Below are 18,863 nucleotides of genomic sequence, written 5' to 3'. Positions count from 1 at the left end.
GTGCTTGGTTTCAGTTCGGGGGTTGACTCTGCTAGCCTTCGCCTGACCTTTGCGATTGCCTCCCTTCTTAAGTAAGGGAAGAAGAGACAAGGAAGCTGAGTGTGTCGATGTGTGTGCGTGCTGTGCTTAGTCCTTAATTCAGCTGTAAGCCAACCCTTTTGACCTCGCACTAAGCGACAGGTTTTTTATCTAATTTCTCCACTTGCGTTTATTTAACTGGCAACATCTTTTTCATTTTTATTCCCTATCTGTGAGCTTGTATGTGTGAGTGTGTGTCACTCCCCTTCAGACTCCCACCCTGCCATATGTACTTGCACAATAAATGAAGATAACGTGTGTTATATTTCGCTGATAAACAAGTTTGACTTACTTTTGGTTTACCCACACAGATACATTCTGGTACTCGGATAATTTGCATTTACTCGCACACACTCTGAGTATCTGTCAGATACTTTTTCGTATGAGCAGATGGAGGGAATGCGTAAGCACTCCAAATAATCAATAAGAGAACTTTGGAATTGGGAAACTTTGCGAGTGTAGACAATACGTCAAACTGTCGTTGCTGAAAGGGGCGTTTCTAGTTTCGACTTTGCGCTATCATCAAGTCAATTCTTTCTACATATGTACGTATATTAATATTTAAATGATGAACAACAAGAAGAAATTCACAGAAAATTGAATTCACTTAATGGGCGAATTCTTAAAAATATTCATATGATTCTGAAAATGTTAAAAATTGTTTTAAATATTTAAAGACTTTTAAAAATTAAGATATAATTTGAAAACCAATAATCAAAATATTTATAAAGTATATATTACGAATTTTGAAAGTACAAAATAATGTATTGCTTTATCTCACTTTTAATTCTCTTATTTTCCGTAGAAAACAATACAATAAGATAGTTGCCAAATTTGATAAATGAATTTCCATAAGGTATGTGAATTTCAATTTCTATTGTTTTCTCTACATTTTCATCGAGAAACTTATTCTGTTAAATAAATGCCATATGCACTTTTCCAAGAACCGAATCCTCCCCTGGGCAAGGCGACGCTTGATGGTTTTTCAAGCATTGCCATGACAACAAAGTCGCATTTGCCATCTAATTGCATTGGAATGCAGTTCTCGAGGCGAACGAAGCCGAGGAGCAATGCAACTAAACCAACCCGCCCGTTTGCCCAAGTCAATGTCAACAAAAGTACTATACAGCCCACCCCTATGTTTTGCCCCTCTTCCTTCTTCCCAGTTCTCAGTTGCGAGTTCCCTCTTGCCTGCGCCTCTCTCCAGGTCCTTTTTAAGGACTGTACTTGGCAAAGCGTGCAGCTTGCAAGGCAAATGTAGGTAGGAGCAACCCCTATTCATATCAAGTATCAAACTTGGGCTTGGGCCAGAAAAAGCAAATGCAATAAACGAGATGCCGCTGCACTCACAGATCCTTAAACTGCAAACTGCTTATAGTTTTTTCATCGTTTCATACGAGCACAAATATGTTTTTTTTCATTTTTCAAATTTACCACAAACAAAGCGTTATTTTTCTCCATCGTTCATCATAGATCCTCCTGCAATAGAGATAGAGAAAACGAAGCAATGATTAACAGCAGTTCAATTGGAAAGTAACTTAATAGAATAATATTACTATTAAACTCATAGGCAACACTCATGTGGCAAGTTCAATGCACCTAGGCGCGCCGTCTTGGGCGAGTTATCAACCCTCGAGGAGCGAGCCGAAAGTAACATATGGCCATTTCCTAGTTTTAGATAGTGCACCAAAGGATCAAAGAAAGCATACTTCATACAAACTTCCCACCTACATGTCAGACGACAGCAGCGCACATAATTACGACCTTAACACAATTTGAGTGATACCCTCCTGGCGGCTATGTGGCATAATGCAGGATGTTTGACATGTAAGATAGGTTTTGGATTTTTCTTAGAGAAAATAACATTTTTGTAATTATAAAATGTTATTTTTAAATTTAAATTTAAATAAACATATTATTATTTCTTAAACTATATAATAACTTGATTACTAATTTTATGAAATTGGATAAATTAGATTTCTAATATTTTAATATTTTTAGTGCGATTGATTTACATCTCAATATTAAAAACCGCATAATATCGTAATACAAATATTCATAATACTTTGATTATTATATTTGAACTTTCTTTTTAAAGATAGGGTATTTATAAGTCTTTGGAAGGTACTCGTACATTTCATTGCCCAAATCGGTTGCTTTAAAACGTGCGTACTTTACATGATATGCACATCTATTTGTTGCCATCAGCATAAGTGTGTGTGTGTGTGTGTATCTGTCTGGTAGGGCAGCGAATGTATCTCAAAGTGTGCTGTGGAATGTGCCTTCACAGATCGCGGCACACGGTAATGTACCGACTGCCAACTACCAACAAGCGAGAAGCGACTACATTTGTAGGTAGTACATTTGAAGTGTGGCACAACCATGTGTGTTGCACACCTCTCTTCTTCCCCCTTCTTGGCTCTTTTGCTTCGCTTTGGCTTGCTGTTGCCTTTGGCCGGGTGTCATCATTAAAATATGCTTTAGGTCAACTTACTGGCCGGCTGGCTCTATTGACTGTCGGCGAGCTGGCGACACTTGGGCCCAAAAAAAACAGTCGACGCATTTGTGTTACGGTCAAGTAACTTTGAAATCCGTTAAAAAGTTTATTACATTTGATGGCCTCAAAAATATACATGGATCAAACATGTGCATACTCCGCACTCCTCGACTAATTGAGGCAGATACAATTTGTCAATTAGATGCCGCGACTTGTTTTAAATGTTAGTTAAGGTACGAGAGAGTACTAGAGTAGTATAACACTCAATGGAATGGAACTATTTGCGGTGCAGTGAATATGAATGTGAGCAGAAATCACCGCTCTCAACCCCCCAGAGAGATGGGCGACCCCTATGTATGTATTGTGTGGAAGGTACGGCACAGCTGATGATGATGATCGCAATCGTGATCGCATGCCAACAAATACACAGCACACAACAGGGCAGCAGGGTACGTGCCATAACTTGTAGACACGAGCACAGTGCGCACCTGGACACAAAGTGGGACTCGAAACTCAGAATTCAGAACTCAGAACTCGACTCGGTCTCGACTCGACGATCAGCGAGACAAGGCAACGGCATCAGCCCAAAAGGGGCGTTTTAACTTTTGCCTGGTGGTGGTTGACATCTACTATGAGCATAAGAGAAGAGCGCGAAGGAGAAGGGAGAAACAGAAGCAGAGGCATAACCAGGAGCCCATCTAGTAGTTATGGGTTCCGATTTCGATGCGGTACCTAACTCAAAATTCTCTTTTTTGCTTGCGTTATGCGGAAGTTGTCGATCGTCACAAAGTTGGAAAAACACCTTTCAACTTGTTTGCAGCAACAAAGACAACTGCCAGACCTTCTGCGTCTGCAGTCTATAGTTTGCTAATCCTCTGTTATGCATTAGAATTTAGCTTGACAAAGTTTTGCTGGCATTTGTTTCCAGCACAATTGGCAGCAACAACTTTGTGGGCACATTTCAAGCGAAAATTATGCCATAAGAAAATGTCCTTAATGTGTCCTGTGTGCGTCGCCAAAGATTTTAATGTTTATGCGAAAAGTTTTTGGGCAAAAGGTTGCGTTGTCTGTTGTCTGCAAATGCTAAGGAAATTGCTCGTACAATAAAATGCAACTATTATGACACAAAGTGCCCAATGATTATGTTTATAAAGTGGATGTCTCCATCTCATACGGAATTCCATATCGCAGACTTACAACACATTTAAGGACATCTGCCCAATAAGCTGTTTGTCTGTGCTTCTTGACTTGCAGCTAAGCCAAACAAAATAAAGAGAGAGAGAGAGAGAGATAAGATATTGCTGCGTATGCATACTATTTGCAGATAGTGTAGCCTACATGGAAATACTTTTATAGCCTCGATACCGATTTAGTTGCCATATGGTGGATCTATAGATATCAATAACTTCGAACTGCTTTCAAGTGGAGCAGCACTACCAGCAGCTCCAGTTAGAGTTGCCCGTGTACACTGAGAAAAACGAGGGAGCACAAAATGTAATACAAGTAAAATACAAGTTAATCGTAAAGTAACTGGCAAAAATAAGCTCTTAAAATGCATGAATATATGTGCGATCTCTTTTTTTAAGATATACATATCTAATAAGATATCCTAAGTTTAATTTATCTAGCTTGAAAATAGAAAAAGTTTTAAGGAAAGAAATGGACAAACAAATAAAATAAATTATAAATATTTTTATTACTTTTGCTCAGTGTAGCCGCTGCACTTAGTGAACGCAAAGTTGCTGGCTCCAGTTTTCACTCCCTTCTCCCCTTTGGCTGTGTATCAATATCTAGTAGGTTTTTGTTGTTCTTGTTTGTGCTGTTGTTGCTTTAGACATGAGCACTTTTTGTGGTCGCTGTTTGTCGTGTGGCTGTGTGTTGTTGGCTTTTATTGTCTTTCAGTGCTTGATTAGATAGCAGGCAGACACACACACACGTACTTGCATACTCACACACTCGCACACACGCAATGTTGGCCTGTAAAAAATGGCCATATGTGGCCAAGTTGTTGGCCATTGTGTGTTGTTTGCAAAGGCCCGAGAGAACGCAGCCGTCCAGCAGCAGCAGCGACAGCGTCTACTTCTTTTCTAAATGTTTTTTGTATTTTTTGTTTTTGTTGCATATCGACAGGCGCCGTGGCGAGGCTTTTGTCTGTTACCTGATGTCCGTCGTTGTCCGTTTGTCAGTCGCTTGGTTCGTGTCTGTTGCTTATCGCGCTTTTAATATCAAAAAAATGAAAAAATGCACGCCGAACACATGTGAGTGTGTGTGAGTATGAGTGTGTATGAGGTCTACACTCGCCTGGTCTCATGGTCTCACCTAGCGTTAGTAGTTTATACCTTTTCCGTTGCTATCTATGCAGATATCTTTCTCTGTTCTGTGTGTGTGTGTATGAGTGTGTGTGTGCGCGAGGCATTAAAAACATTTTCATTGTAATCAAGCGTACTTTCTTTTATTATTATTATTTGCCTCTCTGTCTAATTCTAACGACGCAAATTACTCAAATGTATCTGCCAGATACTCGTACTTTTTATTTTTCCTAGTGTCGTGTGTGCCGCGAGCTCGCTAACTTTTTTTCTGCTCATATATTATTTATTGATCGCGATAAGCGTCACGAAGCCAATTTCAAGCGCCCGACAAATGATATAGAAGCACTCCTTCCTACCACCCACAACTCCCCGCATCTCCTACGAATATTACCTGTTCATATTTAGTGAAAACTTGCAATTGCCTACCTCTCTCTCTCTCCCTCTTGCTTACTATTTGACTATCTCTTTCTCTGCTCGAGCTGACTTTGACTGGAATTTTTTTGTCGAGACTAGGTACAGTCGTAACTACGGGACTAGCTCACTGATTTCTCGACATCCGCTTTGGTGCGTGGCAGTCAGTTGTCTCCGCCGCGTTGCTTCCCTCAATTAACTCACAATCAAAGGTGTCCTACCTTCTTTCTTACTCTTCTTCCTACCTCGGCCAGCTGCCAGATGCCGCTTCAGTAAGTAAGTAAGCAAGCGTAAGTCACCCCACTCTATGTAAACGTCTTCCAAGACGCTATGGGAAACCAACTGTCGTCGTCGTCGTCGCCGTTGTCGGGGTCTTTTTCAGTTTCAGCCGTTACTTGGGACACGTGCTGTATGAGCACGAAGCGTAAAGAAAACCCGAACCTAAGGCGAGGGGCATTCAATGGAACTGTAAGGCACACACTACCACCACCACCAACTCATCGCTGCCTTTTACTTTCAATGTCCCATCTTTTGTAACGTCTTTTTAAAAAGTATACCAAGAAAATATTTCCGTAAAAAAATATGAATATAAGAAGAATTATATGTACGCAGAAAATTATATATTATCTCCAACTACAATGCTTGCAATAATTTAAAATAATTATTGTTGTTACTCTTTTACAACAAGAGTTAACTAACTAATTTCGTTTTTTAAAATTAGTCTGATTATTTTATTTTGTATTTCTGAAGTGTTTCTCTTAGTAGTTAGAGTATTTATAATTGAATTTTAAATCGTCACTCTGACCACCCTAGAAATTCTTTTTCCTTTTAACGATGTATCTAAAGTCTTCTTCATAAGTGCCTAAGTATCCCATATTATACAGTAATATGTATGGTTGTCTCGTATAAATATTTCAGGCTTTGGCGCAGCGAAAGTTCGGCCAAAGAAATTCCTTGGCAAGTTCCACGCACGCAATTCTATTTGTTAACTTAAGAGCTGAGCAGAGCCAACGCCTCTGGGAAGGCGCCTTAATAATTCAATTTTCGTGTGTCGCGGCCGTAATATGTTCATTTAGTGTAATTACGGACGCATATGACCAGTGGTATAATATGCATAAACATTTCCTTGCCCATGGCACTCCATGAAATTTCCTTAACAAAACGCCTCCAGGTTTTTTCCGTTTCTATTTTGTTTTTTGACAATTGGGACTACACCTGGCGAGTTGCGTAAGCCAGAGCTGAGAGGGCTCCATGGGGCATTGAAGCGGGGAAGGAGTTGGGGCTTGACTTATTTCTATGACAAATGTGAGATATGTTAATGTGATAGGCTGCGGGTTATTAAGGAAATTACCCACAACAACACAAGCCGGACACAGGTCGATGTCTCCACATGGCCGAAGAATGGGGCATATGGGAAACGGAAAGGGAAAGGGAAGGGGGCTGGGAATAGGGAGAATTGGGGAGTCAAGTTCTAGTTGCGCCTCTTGACCTGTACAAATATTTGCAGTTTTAATTTCATGTGGGTTGAGCATTAATAGATACACTCGTATCTGTGGCAGAGAAATGACTTCATGTCATGCCTTGAAATAATTAGAGGTTGTAGATCCTTTCGTCTGCAGTTCACCTCCCCTTCTCTTAGCCCATACGCGTAGCCTTCTCGGTGTTCTTATCGTTTAGCACAAATCAGCTTTGCCAATACGTAAGTGTTCTATTTGGTATAAAAAAAAGGCTAAAGGCAATTTGATTGCATGTCCAGTTGCCAGGCTGCCTTGCAGAAGGCGGATCGATGGTGTTGGTGCTGGTGTCATTAATGTCCACTGCATTGGCCCACACAATGACCGAGTAAGGTCATCATCAGCGCGCACAGAAAAGCACTGCAAAAAGTGTTGACTCATCGAAACGATGGGATGGGGTAAATGAGTGTGAGTAAAAGGGAAAATTTCAATTGTTAAATCGTTTGTGAGACGTGCAACGACTCTTTGTGCCAACTTCAAAGTTGATTTAAATATATTTGCGTATAAACAAATTGATTGCATTTAATTTAATTCAATTCGAATGCGACTTGAAACTGAGAATTAAACTCAATTGACAGCTGGCCAGCATTCCACACCACAATTAGCTTCAAGTTCGAGTCAAAAAGTCGCAATATAATCAAATCTTGTAAATGCATTAAATTCAATTTCAATTGTTCAGTCTGTGTTCAGTCTCATTCTCAACGTTGTCGTTGTCGTTGTCCTTGCTGGCAACTAATGAAAAGATTTTCTTGATCAAACAATGGCCATGCTCTGACAGTTCTGTTATTCCCATAGTTGATTTATGCAGCCAACCAGAGAATTCTTCGAAACGTTTTGCTTTAAACTTTGCCAATAAGCGAAGCATTTAAGGCTTGGAGGGGGCATAGGACTCAAGGACTTGGCTCCTCCATTGAAAAGAGGCGCTTGAAAGGAACTGCAACTGTTCGTTGCGCTGCGATGGTCAGCGCTGTAGCAGAAAATCAATGGCATTTCAGTTGGAGTGTCCTGGCAGGACATTAGCAAAACTTGCACTAGCCCTGCGGCTGGAAAACTCTCGGCTATAAGTGACATTTTCATTAAAAAGAAAAACTGTCAGGTCTCCCCAAACCTCTCAAAGAGGCAACGAGATGAGGAGATGAGTTGAGTAGAGAGCGAGGACGTTTACTCGCCAGGATAATCTGTGTGCGGCAGCGGCAACTTGTGGCCAGAGAACTTGAGAGGGAGCATAAGCAGGGAACTCAAGTAGTTGGAAGAGCAAAGTCGCCCAGTCGGATTCATTATGATAATTTACTTGCCCCGACGCTGATGAGGACAACGCGCAACGTTACGCGAATGCATTGACATTTCAAGAACTTTGAAGAGCAGCAGCAGCAGAAGAGGCAAAAAATATGATGAAAACGACGACGAGGCAAAGAAAAGGATTGCGAGAACATTAATGAAATTAAATTTGTGGAAAATGGTTTAGCATTTGGACACACTAAACACTGGACACTGGCACTCAAGTAAGGGGGAGACTCTGCTTAACACGTGCTATAAACAGAGGGTTCAATATGAGGGCAGACTCAGATTGAGAAATGAATCAACTTGCTGCCTGCCTTGTCTGAGTATCGACTCTGACAGCTCGTCAGCTGGCATCATAACTCAACTCACAACTCGTAGCTCGTAGCTCGTAACTCGTAACTCGCAACTGCCCTGCAGGCTTTGCACTTAATGAGTGTATCCGGTGATGCGACAGGGTTACTCTTCGATTCCCCTCGCTGCCTCCCTCGCAGTGCACATTTGGCCTTGCATTGCTTCATTGCACTTTACATTAAAGTCGCGACATTACTCATTACACAAATGCATTAATGTTCATTAGCCTTTTAGGGGTCGATCGACAGGTCATCATGGAGAATGGCCATGTCCAGCTTATGATGTGCCTCGAAGGTGTCGCTTCACGCTAAATTACATTGTCGAAAGCCAACATCTTCCATTTGTGACTGCCAGAAATCTTCGTTGTGTAATTGAAACCCTTGTTGTCTGTCGCTTCTTTCTACATCTCCAGCTCCTTCGGTTTCTTCGCAGTCCAGGAAATGCAGGCAACCGCCGTGACGTTTCCTTTGGGCCAGCTTTATTGACACAGTTAACTCTATGCTTTGTTTTCACTTTACGCTATACGTTTGATGGGGAGACTTCTCTTTCATTTCTTAGACTTGACCTTTTGTCTCCATCGTTGACGCTGTCGCTGTTGCGGCTGTCTTTGACTCTGCCTGGTTGCGGTTCATTAAGGCAACTTGAAACCCTTGCCTGAGCCTGGGAACCTTTTGCTTTTTTTTTAGTTTAGTTCTTGGCTTTACTTTTTGTATTGTTTTCCGTTTGCCCGCCTTTTGAGTGCGTATCTTCGAAACGATTTGTTGTTTTAGTACGACTTTGAGAGACTTTGGAATTAGTTGATTTATGAATTATGACAATGTAGAGCGAACCATTGCAGACAAGCTGTCTGCCCCTGTCTCTAAGCTGCCGGATATTCTAATAAAGCCAACCCAAACGATGCAGCAGCAGCAGAGGCAGCGACAGCGGTAGCTCGCAATTGCAGCTACTCATAAATTGTGTGGCACTGTGCAGATTTAACACTTCTTGTCAGAAATTGATTGAAGTAACCCCTAGCAGAGCAGTTGAGCTCAGCTCCCGACTCCAACTGTTTGTCCCAGCAGCAGCAGCAGCTGTTGCAGAAGAAGGAACCAGCAATTGTCCAATGCGGAACTAGACTTTTACTACTTGCGATACCCTCATTATACACGAGTTTAACTATTTTTTAAACGCCTAAAGAGAGCTCAATAATCTCTTTGAGCTTTAGTTTTAATGCATTTTTGATAGAATATATTAAGTAGACTAGTAGACTGCATCTTTGAGAGTATATGTTTAGTATACTAGTCTTGATTTTATTGAAAGACAATTTGGAAATTGTTTCTTTGCTAATATGGCATTAATTAAATAATAATGAAAATAACACAAACAAATTTTAAGTGAAATAATAATCTGTCAATCATAATAGTATAGGAAAAAACAAATGTATGCTTTTAAGTTCCTTAATTATTTTATAATACATTTTTTTTAATTTATATTTTTCTAATATTGGAAGCTCATGTTGCTAAAATCTCAAAACTATTTTGCTAACGTTTACCTAGTTTTAAATTGATAGTGTAGCCAACATTCGTGGTTCGCCTGATTAATTTTACTTTCTTCACCATTAGCTGCAACTTTGGGTGTTTGGGTATCTCGCAGATACTGCACTTCCCCGCCCCCTCACCGGCCACCCCAAGGCAGTTGACAGTTGTCGCTCTAAATAGCACTATGCATGGGAACTGTTTGAGTTGATGCTTCTGCTGCTGCTGCTGCTGTGTCCGTTCTTGTTGTTGTGGCAGTTGCTCTGCATTCAAATTAGTGCAATCAAGTTATCTTGTATCTGCAACTGCGAGTGCGACCACTTGCTGGCAATTGTATCTTTGCATCTAACACTTCAATTGTGGTCTCTGGTCACTTTGTGGGAATTTGTATGCATGCGCAATTGTTGTGTTTAAGTAAAAGGAAAAACTATTTAACCAAAGGAAATTATTAAAAATTATTGCCGACCCTTGGGTTGCCTACCCCTACCTCCCACTCCTCTCTCTCTCTATCTCCATCCACAATATCGCACCAGATACTGTGAGGCGGGTGTAGAGTACCGTGTGAAAAGTGCACCCTCGCTTGGAAAACAAAAGACTGATCTCGAGGCCAAGGCAAATGGTAAACAGACACAAAAACAGTTTCCTTTCTCAGCGATGCTTGGTGGTTAGTTGCTTGCATTGGTTATGCTTCAAGGCGCTTTTCAAGTCAGCCTGCTAAGGTGCGGTGTGTGCACTATGAATTCCAGAGCACGCAAATGCCTTTACATGATTCGTAAGTTTTTTTTTTGTCTTTCGAAAACAGGACTTTGACTTTTTTGGCAGCTGGTAGGTTCTTGGTGAGAAAACGTTAGCTGAGCGTGAAGTGAAATGTTGTTTCTTTTTATTTTGCTTCAAAGGGGTTTCAAATGGGTGTGGGATTCGTTTGGTGCAAGTTCATTGCCGCCGCTGCCGCCGCCGCCTTGTGAGCACCCTCGGGCACAATTCATTATGGTCCGTAATTGTAGCCTGTATGCGCCTAAAAGGAGACAATGTGCAACCCCAAAGTGCTGCGCCGCAATCAGCCCCCCAAAAAAATATGGAAATGTAATGTCAAAGCCAAGAAAAAGCCCAAGAAAAAGACTTAAAAAATTGCACAAGCAACTGAAGCAGCAAACTTGATGTGGCAAATGCAATGCATATCGAGCCCGAAGACAACCCATACTCCCCACAACAAATGGTATTCTGCCCGTTTCCTATGCATTGCCTTTTGAAGGGTGGCTGGCAGCCTCTGCTAAGAACATTTGGGCTCGTTGCAGCCCACTTGATGATGCCTCACAGCGAGCGGGTTTTTAATTTTACAAAAATCTGTGGCAGGCACTGGCAAAAACGCATTTCTTATACATCTTAACAGCGATTTAAGCCTCGTAATTCTAGGCTTAGGGATGAACACGTGAATCTGTTAGTGAGTTGCAGTAATGATTGTTGACAAACTTGAAAATTAAAGAATTTGTAACATTAAAACATATTATGTACTAAATATAATAGATGTTAACTATAATAGTATTAAATACCTATAATAAAATTATAAAAAATATGAAATCACAAAAAATAAATAAATTTAAATTTTAAAGTATATTAAATATAATAAAACATAATAGTATATAATCGAATTTATGTTTAAATCATAATTTTCTTTAATTATATTTATATTCAAGTATTGAACGGAAAAACTAAATTACAATTTGTAAAAAAAAGCAATAAAAGGAATACTTCATTTCTATAAAGTATAAAACGAAACTTAGAAGTATCTTAAGTATTTGAAATATCGTAAAATTGTCGTGTCACGTGCTCATCACTGGCTAAAGATTGAGCTTGATGCTTGAGACAAAAGAAATTAAAAAGTGCATAATATGAATCTATAATACATAATAAAAAAGCTTAACAGCCGCACCAGCGTCATCATGAACATCATCATCACCATCACCATCGTCCTCCTCATCAGCATCCTCGACAGAGCTGGCAAATAAAAGGGTTGGCTCTGCCTTCTGCTCGTTTTTGTTGTTGCTTTTTTTTGGGTATTCGCGAACAACAAGAAATGCAAACAGAAAATAAAATTTTCGTTGAAAAGAAATTAAAAATCTGCAAGATTTGCATTTCGACTCAGATCCAAGCACAGACAAGTACAGTGAAACCCCTAGCCGCACACAGTTCAAAAGTAATATATGTACAACGTTTCGTTTTTCATATTTTTCCTCATTTTTCTGAAGTTGTTTCCTCCTGTGCCGTTGCGAACTTTTGAGTGCTCACCTCAAAGTGCATTGGCGTGGACATTGAGAACTTCTATGGGCGGCAGCCTAAGCCTAAGTTGGGGATATAAAAAAGGGCGATGGGCAGTTCTTATGAATTTTTAGGCGCCTCTGACAGGTACTGCTCTCAAATTGGTTCAATTTTAATTAATGAGCACACAATTCTGAGCATAATTTGCATTCACATTCAACTCCGTTCGCCTCTATCTTTTTCTTTTTGCTCTCCCTCCAATCTTTGGCCTTGCCATTATCTAAGTATAATGGACCTGTGACTTGCGTCCGCTTAATTAAAAGGGAGGAACTCAGCAGCAACTCTGACTGTATCTGTAGCTGTATCTGTATCTGCTGGGCTTAGAATAAACACAATATGCAAAAGTTTTCTCTGCTTTTTATTTGTGCCTAGAAGCTGCAGAGCTCCGCTGCCATTGAGTTTGCAGTTCATTGAAATGCTCGAGCGCAAGCACAAGAAAGTTTCGCAAAGAAAAAGTGCAATTCATTTATTTGCGTTTCCTTCTTCAGTAAAAATATTTCTCTTCTGTCTTTCATTCTTTCTTTGCTGCTGCTGCTGTTCTTTTTTTTGCACAATTTTTCCCGTTTTGGCCGGCAAATCCTTTTGGCCAAGGAGTCAACCCAGTCTGCCATCTGCAAATTCTCATCCTCATCGTCATTCATATTTATGGGCTTTGTGGGTTTTCTGTTTTTTCCCCCTTCTTTTTCTTTTGCATGGGCTGCGTCTTCTGTGCCCCTTTTACTGTCCGTATGCAATGCACTTGTCAAAGCTTAATTGAAGGCAAGATTGCAGCCTAGCTGTCTTTCTCTCTCTTTCTAGCATTGGTTGGATTTCTCTTTCTTCCGCTGTTGCTGCTGCTGCATGAATGCGACATATTTTCCCGACGACTTGGCAAAAGTAACTGCAACGTCGCTGCAGCGTCGCTCAAACAAAGTGAAAGCCAAAGAAAAGAAATTATTTACGAGTATACGCTGAGAAGTACACTGAACAAAAAAAATGGAAGTGGAATGGCCTACTAAAAAGCTGAGCTAATGCTTGTCAATGAAATATATATAATATTTAATTCGACAATTATTCAAATTTCTAACTTGTGGAGATATGTTACTAAAGCTATTAAAAAATTGCGTATTATATAATTTATTTATTTATTATAATTACTAAAGCACTGGCTGCAAAGGCATGCAGCTATAATAATTAAAATACTAAATTATTTTTAAATTGATTGTTAGCCTAATTTACATCATCACAGTGTATGCTAAATTAGGACTTTGCTGCATTTCCAGCCTTGCTTTATAGCAGCAAACAAAGAAACCAAAAATTAGACAAAAGTAGTAATGGAACTTGAACCAAGAGCTGAGAAGGATGCTAAGGCGGGTCTCAACGCAAGCGACTCGGCAACAGTCGAAACAAAATAAGAAAAGTCAACGTCGACGACGACGACGACGACGACGTTGACGACGATGTTGTCAAAGGAATGCAGTTAAGCACACAATTGACATTTGAAACGTCAACTTGGGCAACCACTCGAGCTGAAGAAGTTGCATAAAAAAGTGCCTCCGTTAGGGGTTTCCTACTTCGGGGCGCAAGGCAAAGGCAGCTCAAGACGAAGAAGAGATGCAAGTGGGGAGCGCAACGAAGGCTTCCTGCTCCTGCACATACACACACACATATATATACAAAGAGCACACACACACACAGAGAAGACAAACGGCAAGCGGCTGCAGTTTATTTGCTGAGCAAATAAATTTCTATATATGCGTCGGCAACGGAGCGTATGAGTTATCTTTCTTGTCGTGTGCTCTCCATTCTAAGATAATCAACAAACGGCGGCTGATGCTGAAGACTAACGATGTGCGCATATCTGATTGCAGTTTACTGTTGCATGCATCATTAAAATGTGTCTGCCTCTGCCCCTCCCCTCACTCCACCCTCCGCTGACTCTCTCTTACGTCGCCCAGTTACCATTTCCCCTGCAGAGGCAGCAGCATTGCTTCAATTTCTTTTTATCCTACATACTTTGCTCAAGGTGCATCATCGAGTTGTGGGCGCAGTATTTGCATATGGGACAGTTGCATTGCATGCAATGCCAAAGGTGGGCATAAAGGCGGGGTGCAGAGGAGTGAACTGTGACATGTACTGAGACTGACACTGAATGGAAAGACGCGCGAAAGAAGCCTTTTGAGCTGCGTGTCGCTGAACCGTGAGCGTGTAGTTAAGGCAAGGCAAGAAGATTGCAGGTCACTGATGCAACTGCAGTGCAACTTTAATTATTAACTTAGAAATTAGTTAGAAGCACTGCGATTTCATAAGAAGTAAAATAGAATGAGATAAAAACTTATAAACATAAACTTTATATCTTTTTCATATTTTTAGTGTTTCTTGAAATTTGGTTTAATGTTGTATTAAGCTACTAAATTAAGAATAAATAAAATTGTAGAATCTTTTAGAAAATAAGATATTTTTAATAAACAAATAATTTCCTATTTTAAAAAATATTCTTTCTTTGTTAGAGTTTATGTTTTTACATATTGGATTTAAGAATGAATAGTTCTTTACAATGAAAGAGGTCTTAGTTGCATTGTAAATATCTTTAATAAAAAATATCCAAACATGCTCACTTGATGCAGTCGACTCGTGCATAGAATATCCCTGAGTTACCGATTAACTAACCTCGAGACTAGTTTGCTGTGGTGCACACACACATTCACACTCAAGCAGACGCAACATGAAGTGCAACGAAACCTCGTGAAGAAATAACTTTTGCAACATTTTCCAGGGCGCCCAAAAAAATGCAAAAATGTAGAAAAAGGAGGTGGAAAGATATAGAGAAGTCAGCGAAACGAATGCTGCAAAGGGTCGTGAAGCAGCAGCGAATGGAAATGGCAACAACAGCTGGAGGAGGAGCAGGAAGAGGGGAAGGGAATGGATCGGCAACAGCCACTAGGAACTACAGTGAAAAGTGCAAAGTTTTCAACTGCCTCTCACAAAAACACACACTCGCACACTCACGTAGTAAGTCTAGCAAGCCGGAAGTGCAGAAGAGCAACTAAGAGATACCCTCTAAGAGGTGGCAAGATTTCTCTAAAGAAAAAGAAAGCTAAGCATACCCGACTTCGACTCCATTTGCAGGGTATGAAAAGTGGCGACTGCATACGCAACTAGGCTCCAGTTTGCACCCGGCAAACCTAACGCTTTTGACCTCCTGTCGCCCTTCTGCTGCTGTTGCTGCTGCTGTTGGAAGGTAGGCGCAGGCAAGGACTAACAAAATTTTTCAACGGCAGCGAAGAGCGCAAAATAAAAAAGGAAAGGAAAGGAAAATTGTGTTGCATACATTACGGCGTGCACACTAAAACAAAAGAAACTGCAGGGCAACTTTCTGCTGCTGCAACATTTTTCTTGCTGAGAGGCTGCCGGCAAGCTGCTTCTTCAGTCTGCCACTCCGCCCCCCCGCTGCCCCATTGCCTGCCTCCTTGTTGCCCACTCAACCTGAGGCAACGCTACTTCTGAGTAAATTAACTGCATTTCTTTAGTGGCGCATGGTGCACCTCTCTCGGTGGCGCATATTTGGAGGCTCGACTCCTGGCTGACTGTTCGGGCTCGGCTCAGGTCTCATTTATGTTTCCGTTTGGGCGCCAAGGCGTGTTAGCCTCCGGTACGTAACGGTTACGGTAATGGTAATGGTAATGGGAGTCGAACTGACTCGAGTGAGGGGAATGGGGAGAGGGAGGGGCCGAGAAGGAGGCGTGGAGCGCCCAAAGGGTTGGCCCTGCCAGTTGCAAAACAAGTTTTACTTGTAGAAAATGTACTTTACATTCACATTAATTAATTAAAAATAAAATATAGAGAGAGTGCGCCGCCTGCAGAAACCAAAATAAAAATAATACAAAACGTAGAAGAGAATATAAAAAGTGTATATAGTATAAATAAAAGGGTGGCACTGCAGTCGCAGTCAGACGAAGGAGCTGAACAAGACGAGCAGCAGCAGCAGCAGCAGCAGGAGTGGCAGGGGCAACTGGCAGGGAGGATGCCCAAAGTGAATGCAACGGATGCGAAGACATGGCAAAGAAGCATGGGCTTGGGCGAGGCGGATGTGCCGGGGGTTGGGTTTGACTCGCAAAAAACTTGATGACTGCAAAACTGGACTTTGGGGGCGTGCGCATAAAGCCGGCGACCAGCAGCAGCAACATCAGCAACAGCAGCAACAGCGACTGCGACAGCAGCAGGAGAACAAAGGCAACAAAAAACACTTGGGGGGGAACGGGAGACGAAGCTGGACAAGCTCTGAACGCTGCCTTTGGAGTTACGGTCGCGCGCGGTGGCGATTTTATTTTGTTGATTGTTTGATTTTTGCTTCACTCCCCACACTTGCCCCGCACTTCAAGTCGCCGACGTCGCTGCCACGTCGGCATTGCATTTTGGCGCAGTCGCCTGTTGGTCATTGAAGGGTCTTCAGTGTAGCCTCAAGACTTTCTCTGTGTGGGTTGACGAGCTAAACGGATGCTGGGTGTGCTATTGGGGGGAGGGGTGAGGAGACGATGCTTTGCATCGTCGTCGTCGTCGAGCTGGCTGTTGATGAAAAACGCACTCGAATTAAAACGACGTCGAAGGGGGAGCGGTGAAAACGTCGGCCGGTCATTAGGGGTTGGGTTGGGGCAGCTACTGGACTCGATTCAACTTTTGTGTGGCATGAAGTGCGTTTTGGCGAAGCAGGCGGAAAGCGTGGACGCGTCTCTGTAGCAACCCCGAGTCAACTTGGCGCCAATATTTGCATTGCGTTTGAGATGAAGCAGCCAAAGAAGATTGCAAGGGGCGCACAACTCAAAGTCAAATTAAAATAAATCAATTTAATAAGTACAAATTAATGAAAATTACAAAATATTTTAGATTTCTATAGATATTTAACGTGTTTTCGATTATAATTTCTTAGATGAAAATAAAACACATATTTCAAAGTTAATTATTTTGTTTCAAATATTTTTCATAATATATAATTACCAAATTTGAATACAAATTTTGTTAGAATAAAATTAAATTTATATACAAACAATGTATTATGTATTATTTGATAAAATAATGGTTACAAATTCCAATATGTAAAAAAATTACGAAATTAAGGCTCAAAAACAATGCAAAACAAACATGTATTGCATTGGCAAGAGCTTAAAGATCCCTTTTGACTGATTTTGGACTCGAAGTGGGAAATTGGGCTTTAGGGATATGGCTAAGGCTGAAATTGGGTCTAACTTGGGCAATGCAGTCTAACCGTTGCACCAAAAATAATGCACAAACAAATGCAATCGAGTGCTGAGAAGGAGCAACTCTAAAGGCAATAAGGGAGTGTAGTGAGGGGTTGGAGAGGGGTAGAGGGCAGACAAATCGTTCTGGGCAGCCCAGCATATTGCATTTTACAAATCAAACAAAAGGCAAGCAGGAAAAAACAGAAGCAACAACAACGAGGCAAAAAATAAAAAATAAAACGACTCCATAAAATGCAAAAGAATGACTGAAGCGCAGTGTCTGCAGCTCGACCAAAAGGACAATGCACACACATAGACTCACAACCTCGCACACACATACAGAGACACGCATATGCATGCACTGAGGATGGCACAGGACACAGGACACCGGCTCAGGCTGCGGCTCAAACTCAGGCCGCAGCTAATATGCATTGCACATGCAGTCGACTAAGAGCTAAGAGTATGATGTGTAGAGAAAGGGAATGGGAAGAGGGAGAGGGAGAGGAAGAGGAGAAAGAGAGTAGGCGTAACGAAACTTTTTTTCATGACTGTTTGGCTGTTGTTTGGCCGGGCTGAAATCTCTGGGTTGGTCTCGTTTGTTTGCCAAGCCAAATGCAGCCGATGCAATTTTTTCGGCGCAATATAGACGCAAGTCCTTGCTGCAATCAACTTTGCCAACGAAGGAAGGGGCGAAAGGGGGGTGGTTGGAGGTGGTTGCTTCGCCAAGTCAATCAGTCCAAAAAGTCGCAAAAGCCAAGCGCCTCGTCTCGTCTCTCGTCTCGCGTCTCGCGTCTCATCCGGCGGCTAAAGTACTTATTATCCTTGCATGTTGGCGCTGCCAACGAGGCAAATGCAAAATGCAATATCGAATGCATTTGGAGCCAAGCAAACCTCTCATCCCACTCTCCCTTCCCACTCCTGACAACCGACAACTAAACGCACAGAACTGTAGCCGCAAAGAAATGTTGGCAACAAAAACAAAACAACGTGCAAATGATTTGCACCACGAGCGGAAAGAGAGAAGCACGAGCTGAACAACAACTGAAAGCCGAGAGATTTTCAATTAAAAGGAATTGCTGCTCTATGTGGATTTTTGTGCTTATTAGGCGCCTAACCCCAAGCCTCTCAGTGCCCCTCCTCTTCCCTTCTTATCTTCGTCGTGATACACACACTCGAAATGTCTGTCGCATTTGGTAATCAATTTCAGTTTTGTTGTCTGTCCTCAACTGTTGTTGTGTAGACAATCTTTGCTAATAAGCTGCACTTCCATCTCGCTCCCACCTCTAACAGTCAGAGTATCTCACAGATCACAGCATCCACAATGCATTTCATTCACTCTGAATTGTGCTCTGTATTCGACACAAAATTTCTGCTTT

The 18,863-nt window shown here is 41.4% G+C and overlaps 1 protein-coding gene across 1 annotated transcript in view; it reads right to left on the bottom strand.

Moving 5' to 3' along the window:
* LOC133839671 (homeobox protein prospero) overlaps positions 1–18,863 on the bottom strand; it is a 75,282-nt gene that overhangs the window by 29,629 nt on the left and 26,790 nt on the right. Inside the window, 1 exon segment of the mRNA XM_062271319.1 lies at positions 1,513–1,557. The gene's annotated coding sequence lies outside the window, so the exon portion shown is untranslated.

Source organism: Drosophila sulfurigaster, chromosome 2R (genome assembly GCF_023558435.1).
Source record: "Drosophila sulfurigaster albostrigata strain 15112-1811.04 chromosome 2R, ASM2355843v2, whole genome shotgun sequence".
NCBI classification, from domain to species: Eukaryota; Metazoa; Arthropoda; class Insecta; order Diptera; family Drosophilidae; genus Drosophila; species Drosophila sulfurigaster.
This window is presented reverse-complemented; position numbering and strand designations above follow the sequence as displayed.